This window comes from Seriola lalandi, unplaced genomic scaffold (assembly GCF_002814215.2).
Source record: "Seriola lalandi dorsalis isolate HSWRI2012SDOR001 ecotype SW California unplaced genomic scaffold, Sedor1 jcf7180002054972, whole genome shotgun sequence".
Taxonomy (NCBI): Eukaryota; Metazoa; Chordata; class Actinopteri; order Carangiformes; family Carangidae; genus Seriola; species Seriola lalandi.
In genome coordinates, this window is record NW_019525660.1 from 4,715,273 (window position 1) to 4,728,094 (window position 12,822).

The 12,822-nt window shown below is 38.8% G+C and overlaps 1 long non-coding RNA gene across 2 annotated transcripts in view; it reads left to right on the forward strand.

Moving 5' to 3' along the window:
* The window catches only part of LOC111648256 (uncharacterized), an 84,022-nt gene that overhangs the window by 40,627 nt on the left and 30,573 nt on the right, over positions 1–12,822 (forward strand). For both annotated transcript variants that reach the window (XR_002760101.2, XR_015436636.1), the window contains exon 3: positions 4,250–4,393. This is a non-coding gene — a long non-coding RNA (uncharacterized LOC111648256). The remainder of the gene's footprint in view (positions 1–4,249; positions 4,394–12,822) is intronic.

Here is a 12,822-nt window from a genome sequence, read left to right on the forward strand (position 1 = left end):
CAGGGGTTGTTTAGAGTGGTGAGGGGTTGCTGTTTGATGTTGGACAGATCTCGGTGGGGCAAACACAGCTACATGTTGTTTTTTAAGCCCAGAATCTTTTGCAGCACGCCTGTGCACAAACCCACTCTTTCTTCCTTTCTTTCGTTCATAGATTGATCTGTTGGCCCTCTTGTTTCCTCTCTTTATGCTTTTGAATGTCTCAGATAGAAAGTTGACAAAGATCAGCTTGTAGACTGACAGCAGTAATATCAAATCAGCAGCAGAAGATGAACTGACACTTTGCTGACTGTCATGCGGCAGCAGAGATAGAGAGAGAGAGAGAAAGAGAAAATCCCAGACAGACGGATGTTGATGGGCTGCAGGCATCTCAGGAAGGAAAGACTGATGCAGTCAATGGAATAGTGTGCGTAGGTGTGTTTGATGTAACCCCAGACGGCTGTGTTACACAGGCTGCAAAGAGTTGGATGACTATTTGGGGTAGAAATACAGATGCAGGCTCAAGCTGCATGACAATTTGTATTCACATGTAATGTCAGAGGAAGGTTTTAAAAAGGATTCTGTTTTCCAAAAAGGGCAGCAACACAGTATGAAGAACTGTGTTTACAGGAGAGGCTGAAGGTAAACATGTTTTACTGTAGTTCTCAGGTGACAGAACAGAAATACCTGCAATGATCAAGGCGTTTCAATGAGCTTTGATTTGTTCTTTCAATAATTATTGGTGTGTTTATGCGTTAAATGTGAAGTCAAGCGATGCAACTGCGATGGTGTTTATTTAATTTTGATAATCATTTTAGCATGAAATTGCGCCTGTGTTTCTGGCTTTTATCTCAAATGCAAAAGTATTTTTTGTTCATTCCGTGGCTGTAGTTGGAGGAGTCTCACATATGGATGTCATCAAATTAATCAGCAACAATTTTTATTGCTAATTAAAGGCAACATTTTTTTTGCGATTCAAAGTCTGTTTACTCTTGAGGAGTATATGTGCATATGTGAAAAAGTTGTTTAAAGCCTTTTGTGGCTCCAGGGGGAGCTACATAAAGCCTAAGTGGGTTGGGCTGAACACCATAAATTTGAAAATGGAAAATATCTGGATGTGTGCAGTTAGAAAGAAGTGAGCTTACCACTCATCAATAGCCCACTCCTCATCTCTGCGTGAAGCAGGCAGCTCATGGAGACTATCATTCTGCAAATAAACAAGGACATAGGTTATCTGTGGTAGCAGTTCAATGCACATAGTTAGCTGTTATTGTTAGTCAACCCCTAGCGGCTTTAGCAATCATGATGAGAGCAAAGGAGGAAATCTGGTGACGTAGTATATAACAACAAAGTCCACGTTAGAAGGAGGGTTAGGGTGGATGGATGGGTCAACAAAACACAGGACTTTCACACAGGAGCTGCTGTTTGTCTCCCTTATGTAACCAAGACTCGAATAATGACTTCAGCAATGAGTACTGGAGTACTCGTACCCATCCCTAGTAGGGACAAGGACAAGGTCGTAAAGGTCTTGTTGGGCTCAAGGCACTATTAGCCACTGCTAGCATAACACACCAAAAAGTTTGACCAAACTGTCAGTGGTCAACTTTCCTTGTGGGTAATGTAAGCTTCTGGTTCTGACAAGGACCAGCTTCCACACAGCAACAGTAAGAAAGCTGGGCAGGATTTGCATTTAGCCCATCAGGAAACTGTCTGTTGCTTTTAAAGTGGACCAGAGGGCTGAGTGGCCAGTATCGAACCTCGCTCCCATTCCATCTGTAATACCAGTCAGTTCATCCCACTGTCCCAGCCCCCTTTCCAGGTGATTCTGCACTGTGACAAGATTATGCTTGTATCTCCTTTCACCTAAATTGCAAAAATAAGTTGTACATGTGGTTGTGTCCAGAGATAGAGCTCAGGAGGAGCTCAGAGCTGGTGTCACCTTGTAACACTTTGTAGGCGTTTTTTACTCCCAAGCTGAAAAATATAACTTCACTAAAACTCCCAGCTCCAGCAGACAAAGATACTGTTGTTGACTAATACTTTTAATATCAACAGTTCAGTTCTTTTAGACCGTTTGAAGATTGGCTCTTTAATCTGCTGTATTTCCTATCATTTCTAAGTATGACAGGTCTGTTCTTCCCATTCGTACTATACATGTGTGAGGAAAAGCTTTATTACTGTTTCTGAAACCATTAAACCTCTGCTGCATTGCTTATTTCGAAAGACTGTCAGCAGAAAGTACCAGCACAAAACCCAGATTACTGATGGACACAATGAAATGTAATTCTTAATTTAGAGGAAGGTATGTGAATGGCAATATAGTGAAGGAATGAAAAATCTATTTTCATTGTGCATGGTGGAATTGGGTTAGAACCCGTGTAAATATGACTTAGCTTCTGATACGAGATACCACTCATTGTTTCCTGTTTTCTCTCTAAACCAAATTTTTTTTACCATTTTTTCCAGCAATTTCACCTGATTTTGTGTCCAGACATCTCCAAAGTCTTTTGTTTACTTTTGCCAGAAGACATTGTTCACAGTAGTTACATCGAATTAGGTCCTGTTGTGAAAATGACAGCTCTAAAAATGCTTTTATGTAAAGACAGTGAAAAGGAGCTTGAGGAGATAAAACAAATAAGCTGCTGCTGATTTGACAGAGTTCTTCTCTAAGTATGTAGCTAAAAAATAAACAGGCTGTATAAACATTAACACTGCAAATGTTACTTTTTTAAAACAGGGCTTTTGATAAAAAAATAAATTAAAAAAATGAAAATAATGAGCCCCAGAAATAGATGTTAATGTCAAAAGATAGTTGAGAGATCACATTTGACAGAATCATTTTGACTTTTCATTGCAAAGTGAACATTGAATAAATTATGTTAATATTTGAATGTAAATGTAAACATACATCATCCATCTAATAATTGTCAAAACTCTTGCTATCATTATCTGAGATCTGTAACGAGCCAAAATGATGTCATTTGTCACCCACTCTTACACATGCTTTTTACATTGGTGCTTTTTTCATTGGTATGGAACTGGTGTCTCAAGGCCTCCTCAGAAGTATGTATAAATAAGCACGTGTTTCCTTATATTTTCTTAGCTGATGGTTCAGATCTTATTTGCTTTTCAGTTTGTGAGATTTGTAAATAAATTCCTCTTTAATATTTTGACCTTTACTCAAGGATATGACTTTATTTATTGCTCCGCTCTATATCATGTTAAACCAACAGAAAAATAAGAAAATGAGCAGGTGAATATTTACGAATATATAGAACAGAATATGGGCTCAAAAGCAGGAGGCATTAAAGCCCAGACATTTTTATAGTATGATGAGTCATATTGTGTGTGTGTGTGTGTGTGTTTGGACAGTGTGCCCGCATTAATAATACATTTGTGATAAGATCTAGAAACTCACACCAGCATCTCAGGATGGAAATATTTCATTAGAATTCAGCATCTTTGATGTTTTTTTCTTTTTTGTTCATTATATCTCATCCTCTGACTGTCTGTTTTCAGGAACTTTTTTGGACATTGCTGGAAGGGAAATGCTACTTCTTCTAATGACTTTTGATCAGTTGTTTTCACATTATTCCAGACATTATCTGTCTTTGTTTTTGTAACATCTCTCATTTTTAAAAAAATAATAAGGGGCAAAGGTGTTTTGTTACTATATGTGTGTTTCCAGGGCATGAAGTTAGTTTTCAGCATCTTCATGAGACAGTTAATTGTATGGCAACTACTCCACCCAGCTCAGTTTTCACTACCTGCAATGTTACAGAGCTTGTTTCAATAAAACGAACAACCAGTGTGTCAGAAGGTCAGATTATGGAAGGATATAGTTACACGGTTTGGAGCATTTGATGAGTCAATGATATTGATCAAAGAGCTCAGACAAATCTCTGCAGACGTGGTAATAATGGCAATTTTACACCATGAGAAAGCACAATCTTAGTTACACATTGAATGTACATCTTTAGAGTATCACTAAATTAAGTTTTTTGAGTTAGAGTAACCATTCATTTAATTAACTATCAGTTAATCCTGGTTTTAGTCTATGATGTAACAGACTTTACCTACTCCTTCATGTCACTCTGCCCTGTAGGGGTGGTTGAGGGGCAGTGGGGTCTCTGTGGGTTTAAATATACTTTTTGAATATGTGAAGGGGGTGTTGTTCAAGCTAAAACAGCTGCTCTTTAAGATGCACATTGTTGTGGTAGTTGAACACAGCTGCTTCATCTCATCTAACATGGTTCTTGTTGGCAACTTTTAGGACTCAACGCTCTCCCCTTTGATCCAGCGACCAACAGCAACCCTGCTCCCTTCAACAGCTCCAACGGGCCACTGGTGACAGAGCGTCCTGCGGAAAACAGCGTTGGAAATGGCAAAAAGACGAAAAGAACCATCCTGGCTCCAGGTACTGACAGTACTACCTTACACTGCCATGATGGCACTAAAGAGTAAAGACACCTGTCCTCACTAGTTTTGCAACAATACTCCAATACTATTCTGCATGTGCTACACAGACACTACCTGGAATTACAGTTGCCAGCTTTGTCTGGTTGGATGTCGCCTGATAGAATGTAATTTACATGCTAGCAGCATCAAATAACTGCTGGTGAGAGATAAACTTTAATCCTGTTATTTTGAGACAGTTTGAAAGAGGTAGCCTTGTTTGGTCTTTGCTGTTTTTGATTAGCTTGCTGTAGCCTGCGGCTCTGCTTGCCTGGACTGTTTGGAGGTCACACGGCTAAAACCAGGAAGCTGCACAGCGGAGATTTCACATCCGCCTGCCTCTCACCATGCCAACAGTGCCGTCAATCAAAAAGTCACATGGCTTTGGCTCACTCACACATCCTGACCTGTTATACACGAGCTGTCACAAACACATGGTCTTTGTGTAAGTGTGTGTGTGTGTGTATGTATGTATGTGTGTGTGTCTCTGCCACGTGCAATCGTTCACCCAATGAGCCCAGTTTCAATCAGGGCCAGTGTGCTGTCTAATTAAAGAGTAGCTGTCTAATTAACTGCATTATGAGCAGTAGGAAGAAGAGGGCCCTTAAAACAGAGAGGTGTGACTCCATGTTCTCATCTGTCAGGGTGACACTAATTGGTCTGGATTTATAATCTGGCAGCGATACACAGGGGCTCCAAATGAACTCATATCAGTACTTGCAGGGCAGAGCTGACTCACTGGTACTGCTTCTAGTCGAACATGGCCTGTGGATCCTCGCACTGGCCAGCTAAATGGCTCATTTTTCTCCTGCCAAAGTCAGTTGCCAACAGCTCCATCGAAGACAATATCTGTGTGCTCTTTGCGTTATAATAAATGTAATTCCCACAGGTAGAGATAAGGTAGTCCACCTGGGGAGAATCTGCACATGACCCATATTTCTTTAAGTCCCACTGCAGGCTAGCTTTACCAGTTATGTAGGTAAATAACATTTCTCCTCAGTCAACAACAGTGTTGAGCTTGCGAGTGCCGTCCCTTTTAAATCTTCAACAAACAAAAGTTGATGCTCGTAGGCAGCTGAGATTTCTTTTCATTTCAGACGTATAATTTGTTTCTCCATATTGAAAGGAAAGAGTAGATGACTATGATATTCTCATCCACACATCTACTTGATACTGCTACACCTGTCCAGGGTGTATTCTGCCTCTCACCCAATGCATGCTGGGATCTGTTCAAGCCCTCCTATAGCCATAAGGGGTAAGCAGTTAAAAACAAGATGGATGGATGAAAAGTACATACAGTTTTCATCTTACTTTAGTTTTAATAATAGGCGATATGGATAAAATGCTTTATATTTTGTAGTAATGTCTTTGTTTTTAGTTATGTTTTTGTTTCTCTCCCAGTCACTCTATGTGAGTTTTTTGTAGCAGGCAAATTTTCTCATTTGGTTGAATCAGCTGGTGTCTGAGGCAGATTTCGCTTTAAGCAGAAAAGTTATGTTTATTATGCTGCAGCAGTGGAAAGCACAGAGCAAAGGATTTTACCAACAACAAACTGTTTCCCACAGCATATACAGACCACACATAATTGATGTAATAGAGGGGAAACTTAACTTGAATTATGCCTTCCAACAGTATGACTGGAGACATGGGGAAGTTTTTACTGTGGGTTTACAAGGAGGTCCAGACACAACAGGGAGAACTTTGTGGAGTATATTTTAGTATATTATAGTACAAAGCTTTGAGCCCAAACTAATAATAATTAATAACTGATAATAATTTGTTATTTGTTTTTGGTTTTAATGTCTGACAAAGTGGACCCCCCTGAGACAAAAGTAGGACAGTGGCACCCTAATGTGAAGAAATTTATGGTAAAGGATTTTTCCACGATGGTTCTTTGTCGAAGTATGCCGAATTAGCTATTGGCAGTTTGCATGTATCCGGAAATGCACACACAACTATCACTGGATTACTGTGAGACTGAAGAAAAACGTGATGATTCTCAGTCAAGGTCTCAGTGTCTTTTTCTCTGAGATTTCTAAGTGGATCTATGAAAGTTCATTCATTTTTGACTTTGATAAAATTACATCCTGAATCTAAATTGTGTCTTATATGATTTTAGATATTAGAAATTCATTTTGACTCAAATTGTGGCAATCAGATCAGGTAACAGTTTGAAAGTACCTTGTTTGCCTTTCAACTTGCCCTCCAACTTTCCTGTGCCCCCTGGGGGGACATGCGTCACTGCCTTACACAGTTAAACGACCTTCTCCTCCACACCTGGATAAGTACACCATATTTAAAATTTAAGTGATTTTGTGAACTGTACATTCCGCACCTAGTAAACCTGCTGAAAAATGATGAACTGAAGTAAAATAACAGCAAGTGAAGTATGTAGAAATATGGTCTTGCTTGGCAGGTCTGTAGCTCCCCTCTCTCTTTTGCCATTTTTTGTTTGAGCTTTCAGTCAGTTGTCTCTCAGATTACAGGCTGCTTCTTTTCATTCAGGTGCTGCTATTTTCTTTTTGTCATGCTCTGATAATACAACCAAGCGTGATTTAGGATGAGTAAAATTATTTTCTTTTCAGCTTTCAACATGTTCGCGTTCCTCGCTCCAAAATCTGAATTTGAAGCAGACGTCCACCTGCACTAACAAATCCAGTGGAAACAGCTGAAAGAGAAGGCGCAGCAGGCACAATTATTTATGAATAACCTTTGTGACAACAGCCACAATGGGTGTACAAAGCAGATTACAGTTTGACCAGCCACAATTTGTGTGTAAAGGAAAACAGATGAGCTTTGCATGGTTTTACACTTTCCCTTTTTAAAGACACTTTCATGTTATTTATCAACCACACTGTCCCCTGGAAGAGTTTTCTTCAGCACTGTCTCTGTACTGATCTTCTCAAAACCACAAACAGACAGCTGGAAATAAATGGAGTCCATTTTGTATATTGTGGGCTTCAATGAAAAGATGTCTGTGCGGGTGTGTGGTCTGCTCAGATTAAAGCCTGTCAGAAAGCCTTAAGATCAAAGCCTTTGTGGAGCAAAAATCTGATCTGTCACTGGAAAAGCCACCCAGTCGTATTTCTTTCCATCTTAGAGATAGAAAGTCACTCACCCATTACTTTTCTTTCTCTGTCAGTTAGTTGAGTTATGAACACTTTTATCATAAAGGTGCCATTAACAGAGTATAAGTGCAATTCTATCATGATGATATCTCCTGCTACATTTACCGTTTATTTACTCACACCTTCGAGGAAACCTTTTAAGGTGTTTCACATGATTTTAATGTATTCTTGTTGAAATCAGTGTATTTAGGGTGTATGTATTGAAACACACCTCAAAAACTGTGAAACACAACATCGTACGAAGAAACGGACTTCATGTCCGTTCAATGTTAAGCACATCTAGATCACCTCTAATGGAATGGACAGCATACAGTGAATAAAATCTCTTTTCCTGTCCTGCAAAAATGAACTTGTCACAATAATGGACATCTATGCTGTCTCAGTTTTAATTTAGATTTTTTTTTACCAAACCTGCAACACATACAGTTTACAGTATGTGATCATGTTGTAGTCTGCAAGTCTGATTACTTGATTTATTTTGTTGGTAAAGAAGCTGCCGCTGACTTAGATGCACAACTGTACATTTCTGAGATGATTGATGCTAATACAGCAAATTCGACATTTGGAAGGGTTTTCTTGTACATGCTATTTTGCTTATACTCTTATAAGGCTGCAGTTTTTTAAAATCTCATGTTCTGCTGCCACTGTAGTTCTACTTCTATCCTTCTTATAAGTTGCACGATGCTCCAGTTGTGAAGGCAGTAGAGGCTTGAACTGTGTATGCCATGCCTTCAAATTGAGATGCTCCCAAAACTTCAATAGTTTCTGGTGTTTTTACTGGTGGACTTTTTCTTTCTCTGTTTCTCTTTTTTCCATTTTCAACTTGTACGGTCCGTACACAGCATCAGTTCTTGCACACTGACTTGCAAAGAATTTGAATTGAGCCTTTTATTATTTGAATACCTCCAGTTTTTTGAGTAATCATTTCAGCCTTATACTGTTACATTAGCCATGTTTTGTTTCATGGTATGTCGTGCAAGGGTAGAGAACATATGTTTATCGCAGCAGTAGCTTGAAAGCTAATAATAGCCCAGTAACAACAGAATTCTACAGAGCATTGTTCCATCAGGCTAATGAGTTTGGCCCAGTAAAGGCAGATCAATGATTACAGATGATTAGTGGTTCCCTGTGCTGGCTATGATTCCACTGTCTAATCACTTGTTGCTGAAGGCTAGCTTGAAGTCACTTCCTGAAGGACCGGCAGCTAAATGATGGAGGTCTACGACAGCTGCAGCTGTGGATTTACTGGCTTAGAGGGTCTGACTCTGTCCGTCTCTGGGTCGTCTCCATCTCCAGTCAGGTCCTCCAGCTCTCTGAGGACGACTGATGCACCAACTCATTAGCAGCCATGTGGATTTAGTCTCGTTAAGGGACACTAATGGATAGATTTATCTCATTGTATCTGGCACTTCATTAGATACACATACTGTAGGACAAAAGGCATGTGCACCTGCAGACACACACACTCCCACACACACCACCTGATATACTCGTATTTTTCACATACTGTCAAACATATCATTAAGGCAGTGTAATTACCCAGACCAGTGTACCAAGAGATTGTTATTTATAATCTAATCAATTCTAACAAAAGTGTAATAAACATCAGAATGACTGTTTGGTAATCTGTCTAAGGTTTTCCTAAGTTGAATACATGAACGTGAAATTTTCATGGCACTCCATCCTGTAGTTGTTGATTTCACTCAGAATCAAAATGTGTACCTGACTGACACCTCTAGTACAGCTGCAGATATACCAAGCAATAAATCAGAAATTGTCAAATACACAGTATATCTTGATTTTATTTTATTTAATCTGTTCTCAGATGTCAGGGCTCATTCAAGGTTGAGAAATTCCAGTTTAATAGTTATTGATTAACAGACTGCAGGTATTAAAAACTACAGTGATGAGATTATACGCAGCAGAATGGAGACACAATTGTTCAACACTTTGCAGGTGTATATCCCAAGCTATTTACAATCACTGTTTCCAAGGCTGCCAGTGAATACAGCTACAGTATTTAATAAGTAGAAAGTAATTAATGAAGGTATGGTGTATAGCTTGATAGAAATCTTTGTGTCTTTGGGTTGGTGACTCAAACACATTATTTCAATTGTAAACTCATTGTGGTTCATTTGTACAGGCCCCATTTAAAGGTACATACCACACTTTTCATTATTCTCTCTTGTGCTTCTCCTCACCAGTGTCTGGTTTCAAACAGTGCATGACAAAGACTGCCTCTGGTCCCCATAAGAACTGCTTGAATTTTCCTTTTTCTATTGGTATCAGCATTTCACAGCAGTCCAGGATATCCAGGATGGCCTTCTCCCTGCATTTATTTTGTGGTTAAACAAAGGCAAGTCAACAGAATGAGGAGTTAAAAAGATGCTGGTGTGCTGGCGAAACGTGACTTCACTCACTGACTGCATCAGTAGCTTCTCAAATTGACACCTTTAGACTGGTGAAACTGTATTTCTTTGAACAGTGTCATGCACACTTTATAATGAGCCTGTTATAATGATAGTATTAATCTGGAGCACATTTCGAATACAATAGAGCTACTAAACCACAAATGATAATTCTGTGGCTTTTACTGCAGTTCATTCAGGTTTGGATGACTGTCGGTCAAAGGATACATAGTTTAAAAAGCCACCATTGTAAGAGCCGCAGTAAGAAAGGCCTGTGAGGGAAGTATGTCTGAACCTGTTCCATATTCATTTAAAGGTGCTATTTGTAATTTTTCTCTGCCACTGAATGTGGTTTCTTCCCTGGAGCGGGTGGTGGTGTTTGTTGCTCCACAAGAGCTTCGGCAACTGTTGTAATGTATAATACAAAATTTTATAGAATGACCTCAGAGCTATGCTACGTCTTCAGAGCAGATTGGAGGCTATAGTGAGTCGCTATCAGAAAGTGATGAGACAGGCCAAGGCTAGTTGGTTAGCGTGCTAACTTCATATAACAAAAGACATGAGGTAACATTTTTAAGTGCATTTCATGTACTTTTAATTTTTTTTTAAAGTATATTTTTTTGGGCTTTTGTGCCTTTATAGGACAGGAAAGTAGAGAGAGACAGAAAATGGGGAGGCAGAGAGAGGGGGAATGACATGCATCAAAGGCCGTCCGATGCGGGACTCGAACCGGGGCCAACTGCAGCGAGGACTGTAACCTCTACACATGGGGGCGCCTGCTTAGACCACTATGCCACACTACGCCCCATGTACTTTTAATTAAGTGAGATTATCCAGTGTTTATACACTTTGAAGTAAAAGATGTAATCTAAATACTTCCACCACTGACCATGAGCACCTGCTCTTGATGTGTGCTTAATGTAGAATCCCTACCTTCTCTTTGCTCCATAATAATATCTTCAAAGGAAAAAAGGAACTGAGCATGCTGATTGACTTGTGGCCTTTAATAGTGCAAACACAACTGTGTCTCCATCAGAGTTTAAAATCTGCTGTGTTTTGTATTCTATTAAACGCTGACGACACTGAACTGCTGCAGAGAAGCACGTGTGTGTGTTCACACCGGCTTTGTCTCTGCTGCGTCACTACTGCAGCTCTATCTCTCTACATACAGTTTGCAGGCAACTGGAATGTTGGATTTCTCTTAATTATACATTAATTTATTGATTGATTTGATTTTGCTGGGAGGTGCACGCTTCCGCTCTAACCCGTTAACATGGGTGCCGAAATGAAAACAAAGACATTCTGCAGCTGCAATGCATCCAGTCTGTTCCTGGCCTTTTAGCATAGAGAGGAAAACAAAACAGAAGAAAGACAAAATAGTAAAGAAAATAGGAAAGTTAAGTATAAGAACAAGATAAAGATAATAATTGCAAAATTAACTTCAATAATAGTAACAGTAACAATAAAAGCACATGATCATACAAAGAACAAAGTGTGCACCAGTACAGTCCTTGTTCTGAGAAGTACCAGCTCAATACTGCTGCAAGATGCTGGACTGTTCTCCTGAATAATATCTGTTAACATGTTGCCTGTTGCATGTTATTAATGATTTTGACCTCTGTCTTGCTCTGGATTGGGACAAAGCTGTGAGATTTATTCACCACCTGCATATGCCTGTTCCCATTTTGCAGATAACTTGTTATCACTTGAGACAAGGCCATGCAAATATCCATGTCAAATCATTAAAATCTCATTCCCTTGTTTCCAAAAGGCAAAATTAACATTTCTTTTGTTTTTCAAATTGTAGGGGGAAGAAACTTAACTGATTATTTTGCAAGTGGTGGCTACAAAATTGCTAAGTATATGTTGTGGGAATCTCAGGCTGCCAAGAGACTCTAATGTGTGTTTATATTCCGCAAAGTGACAGATGCACTTTAATTGCATATTGAAATAATTCAGTTTTCAGTGTCTTTCTATTCTGGCAGGATTTCTTATATTCTTGTGAGTGTTTATCAAGAAAGAAATCGAAAAAATGACTGGATACAACTTTCTAAATGACTTTTTTTATAAATTTTTTTTCAGTGACAATCAGGCAAACATTAGATAGTGGACATACTTTTCACTCAGCTCAACACTCAGCAGAATGAGGCAGTATCCATTCAAACACAGTACCGTATACAGACGAGAGCGACATTTTCATCATTCATGTGTTTATTATTTCATATTTTTAGAGTTAATCATTTAAAAGAGCCAAAAATTGTCAGAAAAAATAAGAAAATACAAAGTGGCATCTTCAAAAATTCCTTTTTTTTTTTTACCAAAAGTCAAAATATTCAATTAACAATGGTACATAGTGGAGTACAGCAACATATTTTCACATTTAATCATATTTGTTTTCTTTTTTATAAATGATTGTCAAAATTTCTGTAAACTTACTGTTGATGACTTTACTTATTGTTTCAGCCCTAATATAGACTGTCAGCACTTTCTCACACGTGTATCATGAATCATTGCTTTTATTTAACACCTTGTAATTCCATTTATTTTTCATGCTAACTTCAATGAACAGATTACAGGGTTGTCTTGATCTAATTAATTAACGTCAAAAATGCATGACTATCAAGGTAAAATATCATGTAACTATTACGATCCAGTATATGGTTTTCATCTTACAGCTACCCGCTTTACTGGCATCTAAATGATTCAACATCCAATGGGCCAGTGTGACGGGCTTTGGTATTCCTGTCTCCCAAACCTCTTTTTGCTGCTTGATGACCAGATGAGATTTATTTAAGAAGCACACCCTCAATAGACCTGCATCATAACAATAAAGATATACAAAAAAAAAAAAAAAA